General features: G+C 33.2%; 1 protein-coding gene across 1 annotated transcript in view; it reads left to right on the top strand.

Moving 5' to 3' along the window:
• The window catches only part of LOC145254562 (uncharacterized), a 132,199-nt gene that overhangs the window by 76,747 nt on the left and 36,404 nt on the right, over positions 1-19,048 (top strand). The window lies entirely within an intron of this gene.

The following is a 19,048-nucleotide window of genomic DNA, read 5'->3' as shown; positions in this document are numbered from 1 at the left end:
ACGGGGGGCGGGGGAGGCTCTATCCACTGTGCCACAGATGATAAGGGTTGATAATTCATATTATTCAGATTAGTGTTCTTGTTATTTCCGCAACCTTATTCAGGCGTAGCTTATTGAACTCTGGATGCTTTCTGTTATTACATAGAATTTTGAATGGAACCCTCTAACCTACAAAGGTATCATGCTTTTGTTCTGTCGGCCATGATTGGGTAGAATTTATTAGAAATGCAAGTGTATTTTGAGTGTTGCCTGCATTGAGGATTGAACCTTCAACCTCCAGAAGACAGTAACTTACAACTGAATTTTTACCAATAAATCCACCACGCCATAGGTTCACAAGTTCGATAAGATACATCTGAAGAAAATTGGAAGTAACATCGGTTGAAACATTGTGAAAAATAACGCTCCAGATGAAGAGTATTGCAAAGAATTTAAATACAAATGAAAGTAAATTGGCATTGATATTGATTGCCCTTCCATGGCAGAAAGATGTGACACAAGGATCAAAGAGGCATCTGAAGAGTCAGCGCCCTAGAGGAAGAGTACTCTGGTCTGCAAAACATACTTGGGCAGCCTTATCAGTATTCTCCAGTAGGGGTGCCCCAGGTGATTAGCAATAAACTAATCAATTCTTAAAGGAGAAATCAAAGGCTGGACCCCCTCAAACTGTACAGGATTAAAAACATACTTCGGTTGACAGGGAATAAGCCATCTTAACAATCGCTCAAACTCTGTTCGCTTTGAGATAGTGGACTGCCTAGAACTGTACCGGACCCCCCCCCCCTCCCTCCATTTTTTATTAATAATCAAGACTGTTGTCAGCGTCCTGATGGATCTAGGCAAGAGAATTTATTTTTATATTTTTTAATGAATTGGACAATCATTCGATTAACATTGGAAAGTGGAATCCCAAGGTTTGCAGACATTTGACACAAACTAAGTTCACCTTCCTATTAAAGTAGGCACCGCCAAAAATGGCCGCAAAATCAAGTTGTTGTTGTTTTTTAAAACTAAATTACATTTATTAAAATCCATTATTTCTGAGTAACTTTTTTTTTTCTAGAAAGATAAAACCCTGAATTTTATCATATAGAAAACAGAATAATGTAAAACTTTTTCTACTATTTTTAATTCAATTTTAAATGTTAAATTTTCCCAAAAAGTTAACAATTGATATTTTTTGTCTTGCACAAAAAACGTACTTAAATATTTAAAAAAAAAAAGGGTTTTTGAAATAATTTATTTATTCATTTATTGTCTAACTAAGATTTAGGATGATTTTCTAAGAGAATATGCAAAAATATTATAATATAAGTACCTGAATTTCAAATAATTCCACTTATTCATATAGGTAACCAGATATTTCGCGTCGCCGTAGAGTTCAGATCGACTCTGTTTACGTTTTCTTTTGATGAGACGAAAACTATGGAAGACCAAACAGGCCAAAAAAACTTATTTTTCAGTGACGAAAATTTCAATGTATTATTAAGCTGAGGCTGGCCAGTACCAGATGGGTGACCATTTGTATGAGTTTGGTTTTTAATGTGTATGTGTGTGGGGGCCAGGCTCCCCAAAATGGGGGGAGGGGGCAATTTAAAGCAGAATAAAAAAAAATTATTTCAGCGCGTTTGGTCCACCGTAGTCGAAAGGCGGCAAACGTTTTCAAACGAGATCGAAAAAAATGATGCTATTTTTAACACAAAGGGCACAATATTTATCGAATTTTTTTTTTTTGTATCGATTATTCAAAGCATGCTCTGTTTAATAATGGTCATGCATTATTCGGCTCGCTAAAAAAAAATTGTTAATTTATTTATCAAAAATTTTAAAATGGCTATTTTCGTATAAATATAAAAATTTTTTTTTTTTGTTTTGCTTAACTTAAATTAATTATTTTACTTAACATATTTACCGAATTTCACACTTCAAAACTCAAAAGCGGGATAATTAAACACAATCGAAGTTCTGATATTCAGACGTCAAAATAAGGTATGCAAACAATTTTTTTTTTTTTTTTTTTTTTTAATCTATAATTCTGTCCCTTACAACAACACAATATGTTTTGTTCAGGTTCAGATGATTATTTTAAGCATATTTGTTCCCACTTCAAAACAAGGGGGGGTTTTGTAAGCAAAAAAATATATATATATAAATATCGTTTATGAAAAATAAGTACACTGTTATAAAGTTCATTCTTCTCCTAATAATCGCTGAAAATTTCGTAGTGATCGGATAATTACCTGATTTTTGGTAGATTTTTAAAAAGACGGTCCGTCAAAAAGTACTGACCTGCCCCCCCAGTTTTGGCGGTGTCTATATTAAAGTATAGTATGATCTTTCTGAAACTGAAAATTCTGATGCTATTTTTGCTGGTGTTATGCTTAAATAATATGTGGCAGATATATTTGTGTCTGAAACATAAAAAAATGTTGAATAGTATAAAATACTGATATTTAAAAAGCTGTCTGCTTTGTACTGCTCCAAGTGCTAGCCGCCAGCAAAGGAAGCAACAACATGGATGAATCACTTTTGTGGTGCATCAAGGTGAACAGGAATCACTTGAGCTGCAGGTTTTGCATCAGTTTCCTTCTAGATCTGGCTGAAGAGTTCATCTACCTGTCTAGTCACACTGAAGAGCTGTGATACAATGAAACAGTTTATATGTAAGTGACATATATGACACTGCTCAACACATATTTTGCTGTCAGGAGGCAAATAAATGATTTTGACTCCTTTGAATACGTTAAATTAAAAAAAAGTCATTTTTCTAATTATGTCAAATTTTTTATGTACCGAAAATGGAATTTAACTTTGATTTTAATGAACTTTGAATTCTATATTAAATTTCTCTTTGTCTGTCTTACCACTTTTCCTTGGAAACTACTGGTTCAATTTGCCTGAAATTTTGTGTGTACCTTTATAAGGTGCAGCAAACTAAGTATTATGCATCTATTTGATGCACAGTTAGGGATTAATAGGGTTTAGTCACCACAATACCACATTAACTCGAGAAATTTTCTCGGAAACTATTGGATTAGTATTTAATGCATAAATGAGCACAAATTTAACCATATTCAACTATCAATTTGACATAATTCAACTATCAATTTGACATAAAGCACTTGTTTCAACAGGTTGTAACTTTTTTACCGTTTTTAACGGACTAAAAAATCTATTGCATTTCTAAAATCTTTTTCTTAAATTAAAGAGAAAATGTCGCCATTTCCTTTTATCTCTTACCCTCCAACAGTAACTTTTACACATAATTTTTCATAGATTTTAACATCAAAATCATGTTTCTCTTTTTCTTTTTGTTTGTTTTTTTTCTTAGGTTCAATTGTTTCAACTTTTCAATATCAACAAAATTAACTCATCACAATGGTTTTTCTGCTCTTTCCAAATCATTAGCACGAAAAATGTTCACCCATTCCAACATTTTGTCTCATTCATTTTTGTATGCTATGATTTGTCCTGATCACCAAGCATGATTTCAAGATATAAAAAATGTTTTTACAAAATTTTCATTCTGTTTTCAACCAAATTAAATTCAAAATAACAACACATTCTTTTTCCAAAATTTTCGGTTTGGTGTTTCTATATTCATTGTACAACTTGTTTCAGGAATACGAACTACTTAGTCATCTACAACAGATTAGAAAGGTAAAATTTACAAAATTAATAACTTTAAGATCTCAATTTAGTGATGATGACTTATAAATACTAAGATGGAACATCTCAAAACAAAAACTAGATTTAACGCTTCCTAAATTCATACAAGAATTATCTACAAAGGCCTGTGACATAACGGATACAGTAATTAGTGAAAATTAGTTTTAAGTGAAATTCTGAAGGTTGAGGGTTCGATCCTTAATGCGGGCAATACTAAGAATACAATTGCAAATTAAAACTGCATGACTGACAGAATGTAATCTTGTTACTCTCATGGATTTTGGAAATTTCATGTAGATTCCTGAGTGTGCCAGGATACACCTGAAGAAGGTCATAGGTTATATCAGCTGAAACGTTGTGAAAATAACATTTAAGATAATAAATAGTAGTTTGAATAATCCAAACAGCGTTTTCTTTTTTTTTTTTTTTTTTTTTTCCAAATTGCAATCTGATCTGAAACTATTATTGGACAGCTGTTTCCCCTCCTATGCAGAACAACTAATTTTATTTGTTTTCTGCAACAAATTCTGGTAAATGATGTCTGACTTTCTCCAGATTCACGATTAATCAATACTCTTCAAATAAAATGTGTCGTCATCCTTGTGTCAGAAGTGTATCAGCGAGTGTCTGTCACTCCTCATCTCGATTCGAAAAAGTTACAAGTTGCTTTGTTTTCTGTATTTTTCTTACAAGTTTTTTACACTGGTGCAAATGTTAAACCCTAATGCTAACTCACTTTTAAAAAGTTCAAATAGCTCCTACGGTGAGGGTCTCAATTTAGGATCTTTTGGGGTTGTGTGAAATTATTTTGTAGTTATTACTTTCAGATTCACTGACTTTGAGGAGTGGAAGTACCTCTTAGGGTTAGATAGAATTTATTCTTGGGCATAACACTGAACTGCTTCAAGTACCCTTGGGTAAGGTGTTTGTCCCTACCCCATCCCATTTTTCTTTTGCTACCTTATCAACTACACAAGCTACCCCTGACACATCATACTGGTAATGACCATAAAGTGCACCCAATGGTGATTCCCACCTTCTCCAATTTTGGGGCTGTGAAGAGGGATGTCACTACCACTACGCTTGGTTCTTCTCTGACTTGTACCTGTCAGGGTCCCATCTATTTGTTTACAAAATATATGCCTCCAAATCTCTAAGAGTAGAAAATGGACCTTGGATTTAATTTTAGCATTCTTTTCACTTTCCCTTCCCTTAATTTGTCCTTTAGTCCTCACATTCCATGAGTGATGTTTCCGAGAAAAGGGGAAGAATTGATGTTTTCTGGGGCAGAATCCATTCATTTAACACTTATCGGGCTCAGGATTAGATGATCCAAAAAGCATTAATTTGCCTTAAAACAATAAACCAAAAACCCTGAATAAATATTTAAAGAATTTGAAGCATAAAAGCCTTTTAATTTATTTGTTGCGGACTATTATCCTCATCTTTTTTTAGTTTCATGACGTTTCAGTCAACTATTCCTCTGCCCTTCTCAGGTCACTGCGACGAGATACGAATTCCGAATCTCCTAACTGCATCCTCAGAAATTACTGCCTTCCATAGTTGTTGTCATCTCACCACGTTTTGGCCAACCTGTGGCGCAGTGGATAGAGACATTGAATCTCTATGGTTCCAGGTGACCATTGTCTGAAGATAGCAGTTTCAATCCTACCCAAAGCCGGCCAAAGGCTTACTTTGCCAAAACATGGTGAGACAACGACAACTACAGAATGCAGTAATTTCTGAGGATGCAGTTCGGAGATTCGGAATTCCTATCCCATCGCGGTTACTTGACGAAGGCCAGAGGAATAGTTGGCCGAAACATCATGAAACAACCAAAAAAAAAACAGATGAGGATAATATTCTGCAATAAATTAATAAATAAAACTCATTTCAATAATGAATTCCAATTAAATAATATATAAAACTTTTTTTTTTTTTTTTCAGAATTACTAGATTAGACATTCAATAACCTGCAAAGGGTTGATATGCCGTGAACAAAATAAACCAAGTCAAGTTGATTTTTTTTAAAAAATATTTTAAATGAACACATAAGCACTTTGGACATTTCTTCTCTCCCCCGTGCTTGTGAACAAATGGAAAGTGAAGAATTGCCACGATTTTGTGTCACAAAAGAAGGAATCAGCAAATAAGTATGGCTGACATCATTTAACTCTCAAAAGCTGAATATTATTTCTGTTGTATTTGAACTCGTTCATTGAGCTACTCTGACATTTTTCTGTGCATGACTCAAGCCTTCACATCTCTGGCCATAATTATGTGTTGGAAAAACTTTTTCCCCTCAACTGACCACGACTTTGCTGAAAATTCCTGGCATGTTTTCACTTGGTGGTCACATATGTCCTGTTGGCTACAACTTTCTGCTGGAAAGTTTGTGTGTGTGTATAATATATATATATATATATATATATATATATATATATATATATGTGTGTGTGTGTGTGTATTTCTACTTATATATAAAAAAACACTTTGTGTCTATTTCCTATGAAACCCTTTGCACACACACACACACAAGTAGAGCTATCAAATCTGGCAGGATAACACACCATGGGAAGGGGAAGGTTTTGACAGGTTACACCGCTTACCCTCACCAATGGGATGGGGACCCCAGAGGTGTCACTAATAAATGGGAACCCTATGCACGCTCAAAAGATCTTGCCATGATAACCCTACCATAGGAAAGGGGGAGATTTTTATGGGTTACATCGCTCACTTATACCAACAGAGGTTGGGGCTCCATGAGGGTCACTTATAATGGGGGAACCTTAATATTCATGCGTTTGTGTCAAAAATTCCCACTACTGGCCCCCCTCATGTTCGTTTGAGGAGGTTGCTTTGGTTTTGATCACCTAAAATTTTGAAGCTATCTCTTTACACCTACACCTCCTTTTCATAACCTTTCATACGTTCATAAATCAGAGTCCATTTTTTTTTTTTTTAAAGACTATTTTAGTCCAGTCAATGACGGGTACTTCTGCTAGTATATATATATATATATATATATATATATATATATATATATATATATATATATATATATGATGTCAGTCCCTTTAAAACTCAGTTCTTATTGTTGAGCACTCTAAGTTGAAATAAATCGGTCACTTAAGCTCACGTGCGCAGATCATGATGTTATAATCATAAGATCACTCTCGGCAGTCTTGACATTTATGCTTTATATAAATGTTTATTTCAACTGTATTTCTTGCAGTTAACATTCACCGAGCGGTTTCTTGCTAATGGCATCAGAGATGGCTTCATGGCCAGGTTCGAATCTCTCGATTGGCGATAATAATTTCCTGCAATGATGATTACCGAAAGGATGAATTATATATTAGTTCCTTTCAAGATCCAAAAATGTTCCAAAGTCCTTAAAATAGGCTCATTAGTTTAGGGGTGAATCATGTAATATATAAACAGATACATAAACTTAACTTTATATATAGATAAAATTTAACCGGATAACATATCAAACTAAGTTTGGGGATATTTATGGATTAAAAAAAATATAACTAAACGCAAGATGATGAAACTGATTTAAAAAGACTACATAGAGACAAAGAGAATAAAGAAAACGCAAGTTCAACCATCCGTGACTTGTTGAATTAATGATAACAAAAAAAGAAAAAAAAAAACTTCCTCTCTGTTTGAGTCTTCTAAACGATAATCAAGTAACATTCAAAATGATGTAGCTCATTAATTATTCAGTCCAAACACTCATTTCCTGACTGCGTATTTCAAACCTAAGCACAGTAGTACATCTAAAACTAGCAAAAACTTCTGCGTTGCATCAGAATAAAGGAGACCCATTTTTATTCTTTTTGGTTTCTATTATTCAGATTTGAAATAAAACAAAACGATGTTTCTTTATGGTTGTGCGATAAGAATGCAGAACCCACAATATTTTTTCAAGAAAATACAGTACAAAATCAGGTGCTTGTCCAGAATCACATACCTTATGAAAAAATAAAATAAAAATATTTTCTTTTTTTTTTTTTATATAGTATTCATTTTTGTAAATGTTTCATTTTTATCAACAATGATGAAATTGGTGTAATTTCTTTTTTTAGATAAAACCAATTTTGCTTTTTATGAGTTTTTTTTTTTACTTTCGGAATATATCTCAATTTATATTTGCTTTGACTTATATTTTGGTATCATTTAAATGTCTAATATTCATTGAGTTGTACACTTGAGGTTGACTACATAAGCTGTAATATATATATACAGGGTGTCCACAAAGTCTGGCTACATTATGTAGCCAAACTTTGTGAGCACCCTGTATACACACACACACACACACACACACACACACACACACACACACACACACACACACACACGTGTGCATATATATATATATATATATATATATATATATATATATATATATATATGGTGCCCACAAAGTCTGGCTACATAATCTACAGGATGCTTCCACAAAGTCTGGCTACATAATGTAGCCAGACTTTGTAGACACCCTGCATATATATATATATATATATATATATATATCTCACAGCAAATGGAAATTATGTATAATTATAACAAAATTTATTGTTTAACCAAGGAGTACAGATAATTATTAAAGTCTTCTCCTTAACATGGATTTTCAATAAATGACTCATCTCTTCGGAGGAAATGTTGTCAGCAAAATAGACATAAATTTTGCTTATTAACACATAAATGGAAAAAATAAAATTGAGCTGATAAGGTAAAAAGCATATCCAAAGTTGAAAATAATGAATATACAGAAACAGTTATAAAACTCAACGAATACTAGTATATTCCAAAATTATTTTTCTTTTATTAGTGTAGATATATATATATATATATATATATATATATATATATATATATATATATATGTGTGTGTCTCGTTCTTGGATTTGATTGACAATAAAACAAAGTTTGAAAGATCAGTTTATATACGAGTCCTTTCAAATACCTGCAGATTTCGTTGCTTCTGTTTGTTGATTCGGCAGATTCACATGGGTATCTTTGTTTTAATTGCGAATATTAAAGGTTTTAAATTAATCCTTGAATGTCAAACTTGAACAAAACATACAAAAAGAAATTAAATTTACTTGGATGAAAGCTGTCGTCTTGTTTACAAACAATAACATTTTGATTCGCCAATGCTTGCGTTAGCTTGAAGCTCAGTAGGTATTTATTTGCTCCCCCACCGAGCAAATTAGGCACAAGGCCAATTTTTAATGTGAGGAGTGAAGGGAGGGGGAAGGGAAAAAGGGGACCATCTCCCGAGAGGTGGGAAATGGGAGCTGGTTAAAGATCAGATATGTGGGGTTGCTCCCACATCTGGTCTTTGCTTGCAGTATCTGTCGGAACAGATGGTATTTATTTGCTCCCCCACCGAGCAAATTAGGCACAAGGCCGATTTTTAATGTGAGGAGTGAAGGGGAAATGGGGACCAGCTCCCTGGGGAGTAGGGGAGCTGGATAGTGACAATTGGTATGAAGGGTTGCCCCTACATTGACCAAGGTCTTATATGTGGGGTCGCCCCCACATATGGTCTTTGCTTGCAGTATCTGTCGGAACAGATGGTATTTATTTGCTCCCCCACTGAGCAAATTAGGCACAAGGCCGTTTTTAATGTGAGGTAAAAACCAGCTCCCCTAAAAGTAGGCAAAAAGGGGGCACTCTGGTTACCAAAAATAATAATTGTCCCAGTATAGAGGGCCTCCCCTCCATTGACTGGTACAAACCATCTCAAGTGCAGTATCTGCCGGAACAGATACTACACTTTGATCTTGTCGCCTGGGCCTCGGAGGGCTTTTGGCTTAGTATACATGTTCTCTTCATAATGTAGAACCCGACCCCCACCCCCATCATGGATTAACATTTCTCCAAGTTCTCGCTAATTAGTTAAGTTACCTGATCTGGAAGTCAAAGAACACACATATGGTATCATGCTACGTTCTTAGTTGTTTGCGTCTTTTTCTGCACTCTCTCACCATTCCTTCTAAATGTACAAGATCAATGATTCATCTGTTTATGCTTGTCAGTTTCTAGAGATAATGAATATCCTATAGGGGTGGCTGCGTGTGCAATTGTGAATCAAGGGTTACAGCAACCCTTAACCACACCTTTCCAGAGTCAGCACTGCCTGATTCCAGTGGCAAGGAGAAATCCAGGACGACTGAAAACGACTGCTGAGATAAGTGGAGATCGCATACAGCGCCTGGTATTCTCAAATGGTCACTCATTTTCGTTCTGACTAGATTCAACCTTGCTTAACTTCAGTGATTTAATGATAAGCTGTTTACCAACATGATTGTACTACATATATCTATGTACGGGATACTTTTCTATACTAATGAACAGATTATAATTTTTTTTACCTATGTTCTAGTCTATACGGTGATTGACATCGGCACGTTATTATGAATTGGATTTTTGCTGCAAACAATTAAGACTTAAATATTAAACATATTCTACAATTAAAATTATGCAATATATTCTGCTAAAAATTTAAATAAAAAGTTTGACAATTTAAATAATGTCTGTCTTCGTGAAGACCATCTTTACAAATCCGAAATTAGAGATCCAATCACTTAGTTTGAATACATGCTGTATGAATTACCTCCCTTAGTTTTACACACAAAGAAAAGCTTATATCATTTTGAAACATTTCTGGTGAAACTAATCCAAAATAAGATCAAAATGCATGTTAATATTTCAAACATGTCAATCCAGTTTTCATAATTTTTTTATTTCTATCTTATATTTCTTTTAGTCTGTCTGTTCCACTTCACTGAAATTACTGGGCAGATCTGATTGAAATTTTGTATTGACCTTTATGATAAGTTGCAGCAAAGTATTATGGTATCCTTTGGATGCACTGTTAGATTAATAAAAATTAGTCACCACATTACCACATTTAGTCTAAAAGTTTTTGAGGAAACTACTGAGCCAATCTGGCTGAAATATTGTACAGACCTTTGTCTATGTGTAGCCTCATTGATAACGTGTAGCGAACTAAGTATTATGGTATCCATTCGATGTACAGTTAGCGATTAATACTGATTAGTATTAATGCAAAAATAAACACAAATTTAACCATCACTTTATACTATAAAGCATTCAAGTCAATGGCCTATAACTTTTGCTCGTTTTAACGTGCCAAAAAGTTTATTTGCAGTTACCTTTTTTCTTCTGAAAGGACGAAGTAAATGTGAATTAAACTTGTTTGTTTCTCAATCTCTTTCTAATCTATTGAAGATTTTTTTTTTCTGTGTGAAAAATAGTCATGTCACTCTGTGGGCGGATTTAGCCTGAAACCGGTTTTGTTTCAAATGAGTTGCTGTTGGATTAGTTTAATCTTTCATCATGAAATAACACACTTTTTTTTTTTTTTTTTTTTTTTTTTTTAAATATGTTATCTGTTTTATTTCTCCTCCTTCCTCTCGTGCTGATCTTTAACTTAGGATCTCCTCCCCCTCTCTCATCCAGTATCTCTACTTCTGTCACTCTTTTTTTGTGTGCTGCCTCTTGCTAAGATGTATGTTTGCCTTCTGATTAAGCAAAAAAATAGTACATTTTATTAGAATAGTCAGCAAAACAAAAAAGTGGTGAAAAAAATTACAAAGCAAATGTTACCAAAGTTGCTCCTCTACCCATCGGGATATGATTTTGTGATTTAACTTATTTTAAAGTGTTTTGTTATTTAAAAAATAAATTTAGTATAAAACCTGTTGAATTAGAACAACAAAAAATGGTTCTCTTTAGAACCTTATTTGGGCTATGATAATTGCTCAAACATCCAAGATTAAGCAAAACACTGATAGAAAAACATTCACTAAATCATGCAAAAATGTCATCTATTAGTATTTTATTGATTGAGATTGTCGGACTGGCTTCCTCATCTTGGTTGTTATTGTCACAACGTTTCGGCCGTTTTGTCCTCCAGTCTTCGTCAGGTGTTTTGTATCGAACTGGGGAACCGTTTGTTAGGAGTCTCGAACCCAACCCTTTATTATTATTACAGGGGTACCGTGTTCGGACTCCAGGTAGGCTTTGGGACATAGTTGCTGATTCTCTGTTTTGAATGTTACTTTTTCACTGCCTTCGTTCAGGATTGAACTCAGCACCTTTGGGTAACTGTAAACTTTGATACAACGTCTATAATAATAAAGGGTTGGGTTCGAGACTCCAAACAAACGGTTCCCCAGTTCGATACAAAACACCTGACGAAGGCCGGAGGGCAAAACGGCCGAAACGTTGTGACAATAACAACCAAGATGAGGAAGTCAGTCCGACAATCTCAATCAATGAAAACACCTCATCTCAAAAATACAGACAATTATTATTAGTATTTTGTTTAATTTTTTATTTCTTAGCGATAGTTGGGCCTCAACTCTGCCTCTAGTGAAACCACCATTTTTTTTTTGTTCTTACTAGACAGGCTTTACAGTACTTTATTAAACTATAGAAAAATAGTTTAAAATAAGTTAAAACACAAAACATTATCCAGGTAGGTAGAAAAGTAACTTATCTTTGGTAACCTTTGTTTGCTGTATATTTATTTTTTTTCACCCCTTTTGTTTTTGCTGGCTATTCAAGTAAATACTGCAAAATAATATCTGCGCATTTTACACAATTCTTCATTAAGAATAGAAAAACAACTTCCCTTCCCCATGAATAGCTACAACAAAAGCATCCATGTCTTTAAAGAAAGAGTATGATCAATAATCAGCCGGTTCACTGCTTCTTGCTTCACGACCTCTCTTGCTCTCAGCGTCATCATCAGATTCAGTCAGGTAGGCAAAATATGACAAAGCAGCTCCTCCCCTCTCTCCGGATGCAACAGTCAATATTTTCCATTAATATATCAGACCTTATTTCTTCCCCTACATACCCCTCACTCCCTACTCAGTTTATATCCTTTGTAAGAAATCACCTGTCCCTACCTTGTTTTTGGCAGCTAGAACTGACCTTTTTAGATAAAAATGAGTATTTCTGATTAAACTCATTGTTAACAGGGGGATTTATTAGAAATATGGCTTGAGTCAAAGGTTCAAATGTCGCTTCAGGCTACAATGATTTATTTATTTTTTTAGTTTGATTCATCTTTAAATTTCTTGGCTATTTTACAGAATAGCCAACAAAAAAAAAAAGGATGATAGAACATACGTTTTCATAAGATTGGTGCAATTTATTGGATGTGTTTCTGTCAGTATATTTCATTTTCGATTTTTGAGCGATTATCGAGGTTTGACCAGGTCTCTGATGAAACCATTCTTTCGTTCTAACTCTACAGGCTGTATCTATATATATATATATATAGACTATCTGTGACCCATTGGGTCAGTATGTTATATTAGCTATGGAATTCATGTGTGAGCGTGACACTTGTAACGTAAAGAAAATAGTTTTTTTTTGACATAACAGAAACATTTCTATGAAAGTATATTAAAATGAAAAATCATGGACGGATCACTCAAACATGAAAAAAAAACCTCGCTATTCGTGTAAAGTTACCTATTTTTCCGAATAATCGTTCAAAAATCGAAAATTAAACATGATTTTCCTAAGAATCGAACGCCGACGAAAGTCATTTAGCAGAAAAAACGTACATGAATCTACCCATGAGAAATATAAGAATGAAAAACCCATATTGGAATCCTTCAAGCAAGTTATAGAAACTTAAAATCTAAAAAGAAAAATGAATAAAACCTGAAGCAAAAAAAATAAAACCTAAATAAATGAATAAAATAAAACTTCTATTGAAACAGATTAGTAAATGTGTCAACAAATTCACCGTTCTCACACAACTATTTTTGTATCTAGAAATGTAAACAAAAAATAAAAAAAAAAAAGGAAGGAAGGAAAAGGGCCGGATAGAGAGTAGTAGTATTCTTGGCTTTACTACAATTGTTCTTTTGTTTGTCAACGGGTTAAAGTTGTTTAGTTGTAAGAAAATAGCAACAGTATAGTTGTAATAAAGAATAGTTGCAAAACACCCCCACTCTTCCCATGTTAAATAATTTCGAAATAATAACGTTAATATTTCAGTGCACAGGTCAAAATCTGCGAAAGAAGCGATTTTTGTTTGTTTACGTTGATGTTTATGCGCGCATGCGCAACCAGATGTCGTAAACCAGAAAGTAGGTTACATCACTCGTTACAAGGTCATTTGAGTTTTATAATTATATAGATATATATATATAGTCTTAGAAGTTTTTAATCTTTAAAACTATACAAAAAAAAAGAAAAAATATCATTCGTTAGAAAATTTAGTCAGTAAGTCATTCAATCACCTGCAATCACTGCATAAACTTGCTCTCTCGAATTCACTATAGTACCAGTAATCTATTTTTAAGGGATCATCAGTTGTTTACCATGAAACACTATTTCGGGGATTTAAAAACTATATATATATATATATATAGAGAGAGAGAGAGAGATAAATCAGATTAGAGATCAAGTGAATTTTCCTGTTAGATATTACATTGAGTTAATATTTTCAGGATGATCCTAGCCAAAACGGTAAAGCTCAATATATAAAAATAGAGCAATATATAAGTTTAATGATTAAAGTTAAATTCTGTAGATTAAAATAAGTTAAGAATTTATTGTTTAAAACAAGGAATATGTTTCAAAAAATAAATTCTTAATTTAAATATATTTGTATATATTTTAATCTACAGAATTTAACTTTAATCATTAAACTTGAGATATATATATATCAAGAAAACTTATCTTGTCTTTGGTGACATTTATTTATTTTTTTTTACTCATTTTCTTTTTGTGTTTTTGTTTTTTTGTTTGCAAATTCTGGAAATTCACACATTTTTCTTTTAAAGAAACGATTTTTTACAGCATTTTTGTTCTCTCCTGGACATCACATGAAACTGCTGGTTGAACTCTCAGTTTATTTCTGCGATAGAAACTGGAGAAAGTTTATAAAAAGGCTGGGATGTTCCATTATACTTATGTTAGCAAGTGCAGTCTCTAGATTAAGTCTCAGCCGTCTGTGTGTATGTATGTAATTTTTGTCATCCGTATCGAAGCAGCCCAAACGTATCATTGAAAGCCAATCTCTCGGATATATGATATCGAAAAATTAGAAAAAAAATCGTGAATTCTTTTATGTAGAAATATATTTTTTGAAGCGGGGTCAGTAAAAGTCTTGATTTCGATGCTGTTTATAAATTGCACATGCATGAACGACAGTTTGGTTCTTTCGTTTTAAAGTTTAATTTGCAACATCATAACATGTAGTGTCTTGGTCCGATCGATAACGTGTTTGCTTACAAACTTAAGTTTTGCAAGTTCATGCCCAGCACACAGCATTTTTTTTTTTTTTTTTTTTTTTTTTTTTGCACTTAAAAAATTTTGCTTTTGGCTGATGGCACCCAAGTCCCGTTTTTTGATTTTTATTTAACCGTATTTTACGACCGGGCAACGCCCCCCTCCCCGCTAGTCTATTATGAATATTGTTTCATTTAAGTAAGAATTCTATCAACTATTTGAAGTCCAAAGATACGATTTGATTTTACTTTTACAAGGACTGATTTCAATTGAGAAGTGCAACCAGAAATTGCTTTCTTGGGTTTTTGAAATTGAAGATATTAAGGCAATGAGCCAGAGCAAAATTGACAAAAGTAAATAAAAAAAAAACATTAAAATAAAATTTTTCAGCCATTAAAGAATTCAAATTTTTTTTTTATATATTTTGCACATATAAGCATATTTTTTTTTCCTTAATACTTTCAAAAGTCTTTGTGTTTCGTCATTTGTAAATGGTGCATCATTGCTAATGGTAGGGAGCAATTCAACTTGACACACCCAGGTTGTCTGTTAACCATTTGCCACCGTCACTTCCCTGCTGTTGTTGGCAGTTATTAAATATCAAGAAGACAAGTTTTTTTTTGTTTTTAATGAAAATCATGAAATAAATTGTAAATGGTGTATCATTCGTATTGGAAGAGGAGCAATTAAAGTTTGTCACTTTCGGATAAAAGTACAAAAAAAGTTAACATTTAATCAAAGATCTGCACTAAACGCAGGAGAATTCAATTCTGTACTTGCATAATTTTAACGATTATAACATTTTTGTTTCAAATGTCATATTTTTTCTTCAACTTGGCACACCCAGGTTGTTTGTTCGTGTAGTCAACCACTTGCCACTTTGACCTCCCTGTTGTTGTTGTTGTTGGCAATTATTAAATATCAAGAAGACATTTTGTTTTTTCCTTTATGAAAATCATGAAATAAAATGTTATAAACGTTACAAATATGCAAGTTAGGTAGATAATTTAATTGGAATTGATATTAATGTGTTCGTTTTTGGAGGGTTTACAAGTTATCGAATGTTAGCTATTCTGTGTTTTTATCCATTTTTAAAAAGGAAACCAGCCTGCATGCAAAAATAAATGTTTCAGCAGAAATATTTTTCAAATCGGATGTCAATACATTCTTGTTATAAAAACATTCATTCTAATCTTCAATCGTTTCATGAGGTTCTTCATTTTTCAACTAACAATCGTTTCATCTCGTTACACTTTTATTCTCGAATGGCTTTTGGCCTCTATATGTGGTATTCAAGGTTAATCCTTAATTCCCTAGATGCCCGAACCTTAATAGAATATTGAAAGAGACTAGTGAGAATTGAGGACATGCGTTGTATGAAGAGACATGACATAAAAATTATATGATGGAGGTGTTGTGTGTACATCTTAAAAACCAGATTTATTTTGATGACTTCAGAGAACGATTAAATCTGGACAGTAAAGGGAGATATGTGCAGAATAGGAGACTTTGATGGTATATTGAACGAGTAATACTTAATGTGGTATGAGCTATGCCGGTTTCCTCCAAAGAAGTAAGTTTACAGGGAATACAAAATTTACAAGCAGTCCCCAACCACATGTATATCCATGTTATGGGAAGATGATATACAACATCAAGTATTCTCAAATGGTCACCCATCTGGTAATGGCCAGGCTTCATGTCACTTAACTTTGGTTATCTAATAAGAACCGATGTTTCAATGTGATTATGCTGTATTCAATGGTATGTCCACGTTAAAAGAATGAGTGTTTGGCTTGGTAGATGTGCAACAGTTGAGGTAGCAAGGTCGTTTCATAGAGAAAGGAAAACATAGAAGGAAGTGATAAAAATGGTCTTGCAAGAAAAAGGGATACAGTCAATTTCTTAAAGCCAGCCAACACATGCCAGCATGTAAAATAGAAGTTAAATTGAATATGACGCTGATGATGATTTAGTTTCTTCATATATTGTCCAATACTTGTAATAGCCGAGGACCTGATTTTACGTTTGGTTGAGTCTAATATTTACATTCGATGAGGTGGCAAAGAGATACTTAATATTGTCCGTTCCCAGCACTTGAAGTGGCTGTTAGTGCATTAGTCATAATTGTAATGAGTGTTGTCGACCAAGTTGGACTCGTGCTGCTCCTGCTGTCTGCAGCTGTTGCTTGCTCTTAATTCAACTCTTAATAAATTTGCTTTGGGGTAGTTCGGCGGGTACTGTAGGCGGCTTCTTACCTGTTGTTAGCTTAGCTATTCATAGATTAGGGTCCTTTTTCTCTAGTGATAATGACCTGTCTTTCCCCCTTTAAATCTGCTTTTGTTCTCCTAAGGGTCTCTTAGACAACGCGGAAGTTAAACTTTTGTTTCTTGTTTTTATTTTGTTTCTTGTTTTTATTTTGGATGAATGTATTTTTTTATATACCTTTTTAATTATTCGCTTTTGTTTTTTTTTTTTTTGTTTTTTTTTTGTTTTTTTGTCTGGTCAGTAAAAAAAATATTTTGTAAACATTAAATTACAAGCTATGAAAGATGCACACTAAGTGTGTATCTTTTGTATTTGATCTGTTTATGATGGAGTAAGATCGGGGTAACTGGAATCTATGAGGATCGAACACTCTTCATCTGCATTCATTTTTCCTATATATTTTACCTTCATGTTGACTATCTTAACCTCTTCTGTCTTTTTTGTTGTTTCTTCATTTTTATTTGTCGTTTCCATCTTTCATTTTCCTTCTATTCCATATGCTTCTAGTTTTAAATTTAATCTTTTTTTCTGGCAAATCTTATAAAAGAATCCAGTCTAATTATGACTATTATCATTCTATGGAACAAGACGCAGATTCGTAGGACATTTTATGTTGCTGAAGGTGACAAATATTTGAGTATAATTAACAAAGAATGTAAATAAATGAAAACTTAATTTGAATTGAATAAAATAAAATACGATCCAAGTGCACTTGAAAGCCAAATCACAACGCAATATTATGAAAATAAACAAATATTTTACTTGTTTGAAATTCATAATATAAATATATTTCGGAGCTATACTCCATCCTCAGTATGTTGTTTTCTTTTTTTTTTTTTTCTCTTCTTTCTTGCCATGTTGTAAAGTTGGAGAAAGAAAAGTCTCTTTGTAAAGATCCGCGCGTTGTCTCTAAGTCGTATTTTGAAATGTTAGAACTGTACGTTACCCTTAACGTAAAAATTAATTATTGCTTCTAAAATTCTAATAAAAAATCATATGACCGAATTATAAAGTCTGCCTTGTTCAATTTACAAACATGTATACTTTGATGTTTAAGGGAGTAAAGCATTTCTAAGGACGAAATTTAAAAATAAAAATAAAAAAATTGTGATAGGGGTTTAGTTAAAACAAAATGATGTATCTAAGAACTAAGGTTTGTGGAACTCTATCCATGTATACTGTTTTCCTCCTACCTATAACCTGGATCATTTTAAGACGAGGGTCAACAGGCATCTACTGTCTAATATCTTTAGCTCATTACATCAAGTGGTTTCACGTCTTCTCTGAAGCTATTTCCATGAAAAAAAAAATCATTAGGTGTCAACTCCTCTTTGCTAGTGCTGTACTGTGAGAACAGGAACTGATCATCGATCGAATGCTAGGTTGGTGCCTCACTCAATTTCAGAAGTAGTCTTCCTAGTCAAATCTGAAGCCTTTAAATGTACGATGTAAAATAACATGCTGTAAGCTTTGTGCCATTGGAATTGCTTTATTTGTAGATAAGTATCCATGTTTTGAACAAATTTTTTTGATTGAAAATAAAAACTGGTTTAGATGATCAAGATCATCAATAATGCCTTTTTTGTTTTTAAAACATTCAAAATCAATTTGATATTAGGTTTCCTCATGTGGAGATGAAGATTGATAATTGAAATAATATACAGTACTATGTTGTAAGAAGTAGTGATCTATAGTGATAAGTCGTAAGATTGTACATCTAAAAAAAACAATAGTTTAAGGCTCCCAAAATTTCTACAAGAATTGTCCACAAGGGTAAAGTATTTGGTAATATTTAGTTGTAGTGACACTCTTA

The sequence above is a fragment of the Euprymna scolopes genome, chromosome 30 (assembly GCF_053919585.1).
Source record: "Euprymna scolopes isolate OS-2025 chromosome 30, ASM5391958v1, whole genome shotgun sequence".
Taxonomy (NCBI): domain Eukaryota; kingdom Metazoa; phylum Mollusca; class Cephalopoda; order Sepiida; family Sepiolidae; genus Euprymna; species Euprymna scolopes.
Note: the sequence above shows the minus strand (reverse complement) of the source record. Positions and strands in the feature narration are given on the sequence as shown.